The 11,295-nt window shown below is 43.5% G+C and overlaps 1 protein-coding gene across 2 annotated transcripts in view; it reads right to left on the bottom strand.

Moving 5' to 3' along the window:
• Window positions 1-6,440: 6,440 nt before the first annotated feature.
• Window positions 6,441-11,295, bottom strand: part of FOXO3 (forkhead box O3) — a 125,463-nt gene continuing 120,608 nt past the window's right edge. For both annotated transcript variants that reach the window (XR_007152086.1, XM_047858252.1), the window contains one exon: window positions 6,441-11,238. The gene's annotated coding sequence lies outside the window, so the exon portion shown is untranslated. The remainder of the gene's footprint in view (window positions 11,239-11,295) is intronic.

The raw sequence follows: 11,295 nt of genomic DNA, 5'->3' as shown, positions 1-11,295 counted from the left end.
TTGTGAAATGTGTGCTCCATATCTGGGCCCATAATGACAGCCTTATGAAGTGTGGAATGTTCCTGAAGTAGACTTTTGCAGATGGGGAAACCCGAGGCCCCAAGGAGGGAAATAACTCCCTCAAGACCACACAGTATTAAATGGCAGAGCTAGGACCAGAAACAAGCCTCCCAACAGCCCCAACTCCCAACTCAAAAGAACATTTGAGTTCTTTGTGATCATGATGATGATTCTATTGCACACAGCATGGACCATGCACACGGGTACTGCTAACAGATCCCAAAGAACATCAAAGAAAATGAGAGCAGGAAAACTTTACAAGTTGGTTACCTTTCATGCTTAATTACTGCGCAGTCTAATTATACTGATGGGGCTCATTAATATGTCAAAGTTTGTTTTATATGTTTACATGATAAAAACCAACACCCCAGAGCAAATGAACAAACAAACAAAAAGCAGAGCCAGACCTTTAAATACAGAGAACAAACTGATGGTTTGCCAAAGGGGAGAGGGTGGGAAGACAGGCAAATGGGTGAAGAGGAGCAGGAGATACAGGCTTCCATTTATGGAGTAAGTCACAGGGATGAGAGGCTAAGCACAGGGAATGCAGTTCAGGGTGTTGTAAGAGTGATGCGTAGTGACAGGCGGTAACTACACTTGCAGCGAGTACAGCATAACTTACAAACTTGTCAAATCGCTGTGTTGTACATCTGCAACCACTGTTCCAATATACTCTATTGTGTGCCAACTATACTTCAACTAAAAAAAAAAAAATCCAACATCCCACAGTGTGTGGGCCCATGGGCTGTGTGTAAACAGAGAGGACTCTGATGAAGGTCTCCTGCTGATGGGGAAGCACGCTGCAATCCTTCACAGGCATGTTCTCAGGTGATCCTCGCAATTCACAACACAAGCAGCCTTGTTCCATTTCACACGAGAAAAAACAGAGGCCCAGAGAAGTTAATTGACCCACCTAATCATCATTCAGCTAGGGAACAGGTAGGGCTGGGTTCAAATCAACATCTGTCCCATTTCAGAGTTGAGTTTCCCTCCCCTACTCCATGACACTGGCTCCCCACAGAGACATGAAGGGCTTAGTCATTAAGTGACTCAGTTTCCTCTTGTGTAAAAGCTGGCCTCCTGGTTTCTGTGCTAAGGAGAGGCTCCCCCTCCTACCTGCACGGTAGGGCAGAAGGAGAGCTCATGGGGCACCAGCTCACAGGAGAGTGTTAGAGCTTTTCCTTTGGAGGGACAGGTTTCCCCCACTTAGGAGGAGAAGCCAGCCAGAACTTTGAGGCCGCAGAACCCCCCCCTCCCCCGCCCCCAGGGACAGCCCTGCTCTGAAAGCTGAAAGGCCTGGGGGGGGCACCGATGGGTCATGGCCTGGCCCACAAGTGGCCCTGTTCTCCCCATGCCCAGCCAGCCGGGCTGCTCTCCAGCTGCTTGTGCAATCTTGCCATGAATAGGTCTAGGTGTGTGGTTTGGTGCCAAAGAGACCAGACTGGTTTCCTTCGGGTGACAGCTCCCCTCTGGAATTCTGGGAGGTAAGGGAGCGCAGCTGTGAGGTCAGGCTGCTGACCCTGAGGCTGGGCGGTCCAAGCTGGTGGCGTGAGGGGTGGGGCCTGTGGCCAGACTGGATGGACAGGTTGGCACCACGATCCTCAGCGTGCTGGCACAAGGATGGGTGTTTAACTGAGCGCCAGCAGCTCCTCCTCTGTCCCCAGCCATTGCCAGGCTGCCCTGACTCTGCCTCCTGAGCCCCTCCTACCTTGCATCCCTCCCTCGCACCGGGCCCTCATTACCTTAGGTAGTACTAAAAGAAGTTTGGAGGGGGAGAGGGAAAGACAGACTTGCAATGTAATTTTTTAAAACAGGGGCGCCTGAGTGGCTCAGTCGGTTAAGCGGCTGACTTCGGCTCAGGTCACGATCTCGAGGTCCGTGAGTTCGAGCCCCGCGTCGGGCTCTGTGCTGACAACTCAGAGCCTGGAGCCTGTTTCAGATTCTGTCTCCCTCTCTCTGAAACCTCCCCCATTCATGCTCTGTCTCTCTTTGTCTCAAAAATAAATAAAAGTTACAAAAAAAAATTTTAAACATTAAAAATACGAGGCTGTGGGAAAACAGAGGTTCTCCTATATTGTTGGTGAGGTGAATTGGTACCTTGGAGGGCAGTTTGGTCAATCTCTGTTAAAATCACAAATGTACATGTACGCTTTGGCCCAGCAAGTCCAAATTTGGGTATTAATTGTACAAAGATACTTACGTGCATATGTAATATATGTATAAGGTTATTCACTGCAGTGTTGTTGATAATAACATTTAGAAACAATTATTTGTTGTCTATCAATAGGGGACTACTGGTTATATGAGCTATGATATAATAATACAATGGGATGCTATGGTACTATAAAATGAGGAGGCTTTCTATGTACTGATATTTTCTCTCTATGTGTGAGAAAGTAGTTAACAAAGTAAGATGCCTGACAGTGTGTATAATGTACTTTTTGGGTAATAAAAAGGGGGAAATAAGAATTTGTGTTTTTATTGCTTGTGGGTGCAGAAGAAATCCTGGAAGCATGCACAATAAATTCTGAGGTGAGAGGAACAATGCGGACAACTACACCAGGGAAGAAAAGAAAACATTCTTGCGTGTATCTACATGCTTTCTGGTTTTTGGATCTTGTGCATGAATTAACTTTCAAAGTATTTAAAAATACAGTGCAACAAAATGAAGATAATTTTAACCAAAAATTCCATAACCCCAAAGACACTTGTCTTGTGGGGACAGGTTCCAGCATGAGCATCCCCTCCTACTTGAGGGAGTCATCCAATAGGAATATCCCGGCAGGAGGAAGAGCCCCTCCTCCCCTACTGGAGCAGAACATGGTTCGTGGTTCCTGATGCCACTGCCAGTGGGGGCTCCAGCAGGTGCCCTCTGACTTTGAATTTGGAGGAGGGACTGAGGAATACTTCATGGCGGCAACAGTTGAGGTCCAAGGTCCAGTGTTGAGGCCAAAAGTGTCACAAGAATTATTTCAATTTTTGCATTTTTCCTTTTTAGGACCTCTCCCCAGCCATAGTTTACACTGGCGGTACTATTTCTGTTCTTTTTTTCTAATATTAATACATAAGGTTATAATAGGACAGCAATAATTACATTTCTAAGAGCATATCTGATATGAGCATTTTCTAAATATATGAAGAGCTTTCATAATTATTATTTTAATTGATGCGTAATACTCCTTTGTTCTGGCTAGGTATTCCCTATACTGATATTTAAGATGTTAATAGGATGAAATTATGGAAATCCAAAGTTATGAAGACATAACTTTGCAGTGATACTATTTGTTTATCAGATTCCTTTTATTTATGTTTTATTTTTTAATGTTTATTTATTTTTGAGAGACAGAACATGAGTTGGTGGGGGGGGGGGGTGCAGTGCAGAGAGAGAGGGAGACACAGAATCTGAAGCAGGCTCCAGGCTCTGAGCTGTCAGCACAGAGCCCAACGTGGGGCTTGAATTCACAAACCATGAGATCATGACCTGAGCCCAAGTTGGATGCCCAATCGACTGAGCCACCCAGGCGCCCCTATCAGATTCCTTTTAAACAGTACAGTTACCTCATTATCTCCACTTTTACACCCTAATACCCTTCTCCCACCTTATTGCTTATTTCTTGCAGTCTTAGGAGTCAAAGCCAGGCTTTCCACCTTGGCTCATGCAAATGCATTACCTTTCAAATTTTTTTTTTTTTAAATACACTGCAACAAAATGAAGATAATTTTGACAAAAAATTCTGTAACCCAATTGCCAGGTAAAATGGACATTTGTCTCCTAGGGATAGGTCCCAGCATGAAACTGTAGGTGTCTTTATAAAAGTAATACACTCCCACTTTGATAAATTAAAATTGTACACAAGGTAAAGAGTTGAAAGCCAAAATCTTCTGGACTTAACTAAGTTTTCTGTGATTTCCGCTAGATCAGGACTCTTACCTGGGTTGCAAAGTCACAAGGATGCTGAGAACTATTAACCTGTCAGCCTTGGGGCAGCTTCTAGGGCCCGGGACCTGGAGCAGCTTTCTCTGTCATCCCAATGAGCAATACACTCATCATTTTCTGTGGGTAGCATGTTGTGAAAATAGTTCCAGAAAAACCATGACTTCTCATTTCCTCAACATCCTCCTCCTAGGATCCACCTCCCACGGTGTGCCCTTTCTAAAGGCTCACTCAAAATAGGTCCCTGCCCTCTTCCCATTCCACTATCAGAGTCCAAGCCACAGTTCTAGAATTTTCTAGCAGCCCACTTTCCTTGTCTGACTTCTCATTGATCTTCCTTGAGCTCTTTAAGCCCCAAACAAGCCCACTACTCACTGTTTCCCAAATACGGTCCAATCTTTCCTGCCTCCTCTGTCCTTGAGATTCATCACTTGAACCAGAAAACTCAACCCATTTTTGCCTTTCTGTTCAAATGTTCCCCTCCTTTGGGTCACCTTGGCTTTACGTCCTCTGCCCCTCCATCATATTCTTAGTATATCATTCGTAGGATTCACCCACGTAAGAACTCGTGCCAGCAGCCCTACATTTCACTCCAGCTCCTTTAGGCCCATCTCTCTGGGACAAAGACTGTGCCTGGCACTGTAGGTGCAGATGGGTGAGGTAGGATTCAGAGGAGGCCCTGTGCCAATACAAGAAGGGAATCAACATTTTTCTTACCTGAGTGGGAGTGGGGATGTTTGTAGTGTTTCTAGGAAGTCCTCAGAGAAGACACGCAACAATGCAGTTTTGAGCCATTATTATAGGACAGTCACTTGGCAGAACTACACACACACACACACACACACACACACACACACACACACACACACACCCCTCTTCAGGTCTTACATATTGCTGATAGTTTTCCTCATTCAAATTTGGAAGGAAGTCCTCCTCTTCCTCCAGTTCCAAAGGTGTCTAGTCCTCAGAGCCCAGCACCATTGCTTCTCTCAGCTGGAGATAAAAGCAGAGCTAAGGTAAGTCCCCTTCTGAACGCTCTTTTCTTTACCTCCACGCTACCAATATGCTCCCCTACCCATTGCCAACCCTTCCCTGGTAGCCATCTCCCTTCTTTTCCATGTCCCAGGGGACAGGCTGTGTGGGGATGGGGTGGAGCATCTGGCAGATAGCAGCCAGGAATTCCACCTTCCTCTACCTTCGACCCCTGTATTCCAGCCATTGTGTGTGTGACTGGCTTAATGCAGGTCACATTTGCTAGCTTAAAGGTTTGCCCTCATTACTTGAACTTGATTTGCAAAACTGAATCCCTAAAGTGTTGTAGAGATTAATCCAAATTCTTCCTTTTTTAACCCAGAAGCTGAAGCAGAGAGAGTCAGCAAGAATTAGCCCTTTATTCATCAAGGTGGAGCAGATACCTCTAAACTCATGGGGGCAGGGCCCAGGTCCTGGTTCTCCTGGTGCTCATCAGAGTCTGGGCCACTGCCACACTTAACTTGGTAATTGTTGATCATTAACTTTAATTGGTTTTTGGTTGAATTTTTACCTGGTTTAGGAGAACTCCCTACTGAGAATCTTAGGATAGCTAGTATTAGATTTCTATCTTTAATCTTTTAGGAGACAAAATCAAATTAAATACGTTTTCCCAGTTGGCTTTGGTATTAGAAGATGTTGAGGTTTTACCTTCATAGGTAATTAAAACAATGATAAGGACAAACTTCTGAAAGCATGACTCTCAACCAATAGAAAATTTATCCCAAAGGGCAAACTTATTTACCTACTTGATCTGAAATAAGAGTCCATCATATTCCTTGGGACTTTGAACCCAATCCTAGGGAGTTTCTAAAAGATGAAACATTTTTATGTCTTTTAAAATGAAAAATGCCACTCAGGCTATGAGGGATAGTTTTACGATGGGGTGGGGTTCCCGCTCACTTGTCTGAGAAGCCCTAAACGTACATACCAAGGAAATATTTGTGCTGTTGCCACCAGAAGTTTGAAATATTGTGTGTGTGTGATTTTCAATATGCAGGAAGGCTCTGTTGATGACCGGTGCTCATCTGCTGCTCTCACACAAGGAGGACCTTATTAGGTCAAAATCTCCGACACTCAGTAAAGGCAGAGAGTCTAAATCCTGCCTTCCTACTTAAAAGCTCCTCCAGGGCAACATGATTCTGTGCACACCCAAATGACGATCAGCCACCATGAATGATGCCATAAATCTGCTTTTATTAAATTGTCTGGTTGTCTGTGGAGCTTGAAAGTTGGCTGAAGAAAAAGCTTGCTAGATTATTCAGTTTAGAGAGTTCACAACAGAGTCTTTCAAGCTTTGGGCCTCTCCCAGCCTGTGAAGGAATTCCAAAGGAAGACCTTGACATAAACGCAGCTAGTTCATGTCTGGAGGTAAAGGATGGGGAAGAGAGAACAAAAGACGTCTTGGAGTGAGACAGAGTGTCACTGATGCTTTATTTACATGCGTCACCATCTCGTTTACAAACTAGATTACGGCTGTAAATGGAATACACAAGGCAATATCTACAAACACCGAGGAAAGTTAAGTACTGCATCTCTATTTCATTTGGAAAGGGGAGATTCCCAAATCAAACTGGTTTTGATTTTTGGGAAGAAAGGTGGTAGAGTTAACTCATGGCAACATATGGTTAGACAAAATCCTCAGTAAGAATGCAATATGATAGTGTTCGCTTGGAAAGAAAGAATGAGGTGCTTCAAACCAAAGTATCAGCTGCTTGACTCTTAGGTGTTTGAATATGGCCATGCACCATATTTAATTCTAGTCTGAATGGGGAATGAGCAAGAAATTGAAACAGGTAAGACAATTTTACAGATACTGTATACAGATTTTTTTTCCATTCATGCAACTTTTTTTTCTTAAAAAAGTTAAACATGTGAAGCCAAAACGCACAATACATTTTTTTTTTTTTTTAGTATTAACTCATTTTTCTGGTCCTCCTTCACATCTGTTTACATTTCCCATGTATGTAATGTGCTAGGACAAGTATACGAGAGAAGACTGATTGCCAGGCAATGAGATAATTTTAGAGAAATAAGTGACCAGACATTCAATTTTTTAAAGCAGCCACACAAGTAATTCTGGAGTGTGGCAGAGGCCTCAGAACCAATCATTCATCAAAGAAAAGCGCACACAAATAAAACTAAAGAGGAAAATAGTTCATTCATTTAAACTGCATAAAATGTTATCTACTGATGATTTAGATCAGATAGAATATACTCTTCAGTTACTTGGGCATCTGCATGAAGATCTTGTTTGGCAGACATGATTTCACAAGGGCTTCGCTTTACCCTCATCGTGCCTGCTGCCCCCAGTCTTTAGGAGAGGCTGGCTTTTTCGTACCTCTTTGCCAGTGATTGCATTTCTACAAAAAAACTTTGCTAAATTAAAAAATACAATGGTATGCCTAGTCTTACAATGTTCCCCAACTACAGCAAGAAAAAGGAAATCAGAGTTAGAGCTATCAGGGTTTGCTTCTGCTTTCAGAGAGAAAGGGTAACATTTGTATTTCCCTTTGCCAGCCCATGGCATGAGCACGCAAAATAGGACTGGCTGAATGACCGCTTTACTCTTGAAGGTCTTTCCAAGAGATTCAAATGTTCCTTCTTCTTCAGGCGGGGTCCACTGGGTATAGATGAAGTCTGTCCCTACCATCTTTAACAAGATCAGAAGCCACCTGAAATGATACCCTGAGACCTGGCAGAGCTGTCCTGAGCTAGGAGTCATGAGGATCTGACCTCAGGGTGGTGAAGTGACACACGCACACAATACCCAAACTCAATACCAAACACACACACACACACACAAAGTCCACCTCGTACTACACATGTGTGTGTAATCCTCCCGTTAACAGGAAAGACAAACTTGTGAAATTTTTAGAAAACACGTGTTTCAGCAATCATTATATTGAAGAGGATGCAATAAAGGAAATCGACCTCAGATTCATTCACAGTTAATGGGTACGCTGAACCTGGCAGTCTGTTCTCACACCAGGACAGTGAAGGCTTACGATAAAGCTCTTTTCTGACTTTGGTAAAAGGTATCTGGTTCTGGAGACCTGAAGGGAGAACAGAACCCCAGAGTACATGTCATGTTTTCAACATTAGTTACTCTTCTAATTTCCCATCAGAAAGTGGAAGGCTCCCTAGAGCAGCTTATTTAGAGGCTGAGGACAGCCTGGAATAGTTCTCATCAGGATGCAAACATTACAGCTGCCGGGCCCCCGGAGCCTACTAAGTATTCCACTGAGAGGCTCCAGATCAGAAAGCTTACTGAGAAGGACCCATGACACCCAGAACGCCACATGGTGGGCCTTCCTGAAAGCAGTCTCAGTATAAGAAATGGAGGTCAGGTCGCACCTCTGCCCCGTCTGACCACCTAAGAACCCAGCGAGTCTCAGGGAGCCTGGCCTCCAGGTGGAGGGCCAGCTGGCAGTGGCCATGGCTAAAAGTGCTGCTGTGATCCTGGATAGGCCTAACTGTTCCGCTCTTGCCTGACTCCCACCTGGAACTCATGCTGGCACTGGACTTTGTCCTGATCTCAACTCTCCACAATGCTCGACACGTAGATGCTGTTTGCATTAAAAAACAAACAAAAAAACACACAAATTCAAAGCACCCCTTCCCCTCCATATTCTTGACGTGTTCTGTGGCAGCCCTGTTCTCATACCTCCTGTCCCTCCCTCAGCTGTTTTAGATTAAATTATAATCTGGCTCTAGGACATTCTGTCAGACATTCTGCCTAAAATCTAACAAACATTGAGAAAAAAGGAGAATAAATGAGATGCCACATGTCTGAAAGGAATTCAACATTTTAAAGTTGAAACATATTTGAGGGTTGCTCTTCTTACTGCCAAGGTGGCAATCAGGGTCTATAAAACTGCAAAGGCAAATAGATATTTTTGTTAGTTTACTTTTTTTTTTAATTTGAGTTCAGGAGAGAAATTCTCTGGGCTCTACTCCTGTAAGCCCTCTGGATTTTCCTAGTACCTGATACCCCTATACCCTTCGGTCCCCACAGCTGCTGTGGCTGCCTCTAAACTGTATCCCCACCCAGGGCAGCATTTCTTAGAAACCCAGAGAGGTAGCCTTCTTTCACGGATGCTCAACAGTTCCTGCATATAGTAGACTACCAAGGAATCAAGGAAGCGGCTAGCATTATTATAAAGGAATACAGTAAGCAAAAGTCTGTCTCACTGACAAGCAGACCACGTGAATAGAATACATATTTTTAAAAATTATACATACTTTTAAAATGAAGATTACAAACGTGTAGCAGTTTAGAAAAGGCAATATTGCTACAAGTCTACTATAACCACAATTGCACGACAATTTACAGATTCAGTAAAAGGCAGGGTGAAATCAACAGGGCCATCACTCAAACATGACAACCCACGCGAGGCGGGAAAGACGTGTGACAATACGTCAAATGGAACTTTCATTATGCTAGGAGCTGTTATCACCACCAATATCACCCCCAGAGGAATCATAAAGCAAAGGTGCACAAAGGGGCCCCTGGCGGCCGGTGGTAGGTGCAGGGGGTGGGGTGGCACGTCTGTGTTGGTGGAAGGGAGTCGGTGCCCACTGCACAGTGCAAGTGTCAGCGAGAACTCATGCAGGGAGGTCTGTGCTGAAATACTAGCCTGTATTCCTAACGTCCATGCAGAATGTTCCATTTTTGTACTGTACATGATAAAATTTATTTATACATTTATATGCCTAATGCTTTTATGCAAAGAAAAGAGTCTTCATATATCACTTTGGAGAAGTATGCATATGCTGTGCTAATCAGAGCTTCATTACACAGTTTCATATGTACCAAAGGTGTTCCCAACTATTCTGTCTACCAAAGAGGGTAACTAATATCATCACACTTTCCAGGTTAAACAGAAAGCACCTATACAGCACCATAACTTTTTGAAAACAAAACAAAATGAAATCCATAGAAGCAGAAAAGTGGGGAAAAATAAAGTCAAAACCGCCCTATCTTGTACTTTCATTGTGTCACTTGTACAATTACAGTCTAAGCTTTTATATATATATGTGCACGCGTGTGTGTGTATGTATATATATATATATGTATATATATATATACGCACGTATATATATATAAATCAGTTTGTATGCTATTGCCTCTCACTCATACACGTCTAGTAGATCAGATTATACACAGCAAGGCTGAAAATATTCAAGGGTGTGTATTTTAGGAAAATAGTGACTCCGGTTTGTACTTTTCATGCAATCTTTGCTGTGAGTTCATTTCTTCTGCAAAGCAAACCAGGACTACTTTTTTTTTTTCCTTTTCTCCTTAAAACTAAATCCTCTAGTGGTATTTGGCAACGAGTGGGCAGCTGAGCTGATTTCATTCTTGAAAACATCCTAATTTCTAACCCACATACCATCACTGTTCACTGCATTAGCTGAGGATCATGCCAGGAGACCAAGAGACCCACTGACCTGGCAACTGTAGACTAGGTACTGGGGGTCTCACCCCCTGAGCACCTCAGAACTAAAACACACTGGGTCGAGTGCCACACTCCACTTGTTTTGCCTGTGCAGGATTCAGTCCTGAACTGGTGTGCACAGCAAACAGTTGTGCCATCGTTTGGTTTTTAGAAAAGGATAGTTTTCTACCAAACAAAAGAAGAAAGAAAATCCCCCTCTGGTTTACGTAATTTGTTAGTTTATGGAGTTCCAAGGGTTCAAATGCTTGTGATGACCAAAGCCAGAACAGTAATTGGTACAACATTTTCCTTCTGGTTTTAAATTTGCCAGGGGAAGGATGATTAACATTTTAACATAAAAATACTGCAAGTTAATGCATGTGAAAAACTCAGAAAGTCAAAGGAAAACAAACACAAAAACAACACTTAAAACATCCCATAAACCATCGTGATATGAATACACCACAGAATTGCCAACAGGAGCTCACGGTGTGCTCTGAACGAGGGTGGGTGGTGCTGACAGGATGCTGTCCTTTGCTGGCAGGTGGCTCATCACCCCGTACAAGGAAGATTTTGCATACTTTATATATAGAGAGTTCTGTTCCAAGAGTAAGTGCTTCACCCGGGGTAAGGGGCCATTAACAGTCTCTGCTGGGTTAGGAAAATGGTGCGGGATTCACAAAGGTGTTAAGCTGTAAACGGTATCACTGTCCACTTGCTGAGAGCAGATTTGGCAAAGGGTTTTCTCTGTAGGTCTTGTGTCAGTTTGAGGGTCTGCAGAAGGAGAAAAGAAAACCAGAGGTGATTAGGAACATGCAAACAGCAATCGTA

Source organism: Prionailurus viverrinus, chromosome B2, assembly GCF_022837055.1.
Source record: "Prionailurus viverrinus isolate Anna chromosome B2, UM_Priviv_1.0, whole genome shotgun sequence".
NCBI classification, from domain to species: domain Eukaryota; kingdom Metazoa; phylum Chordata; class Mammalia; order Carnivora; family Felidae; genus Prionailurus; species Prionailurus viverrinus.
This window is presented reverse-complemented; position numbering and strand designations above follow the sequence as displayed.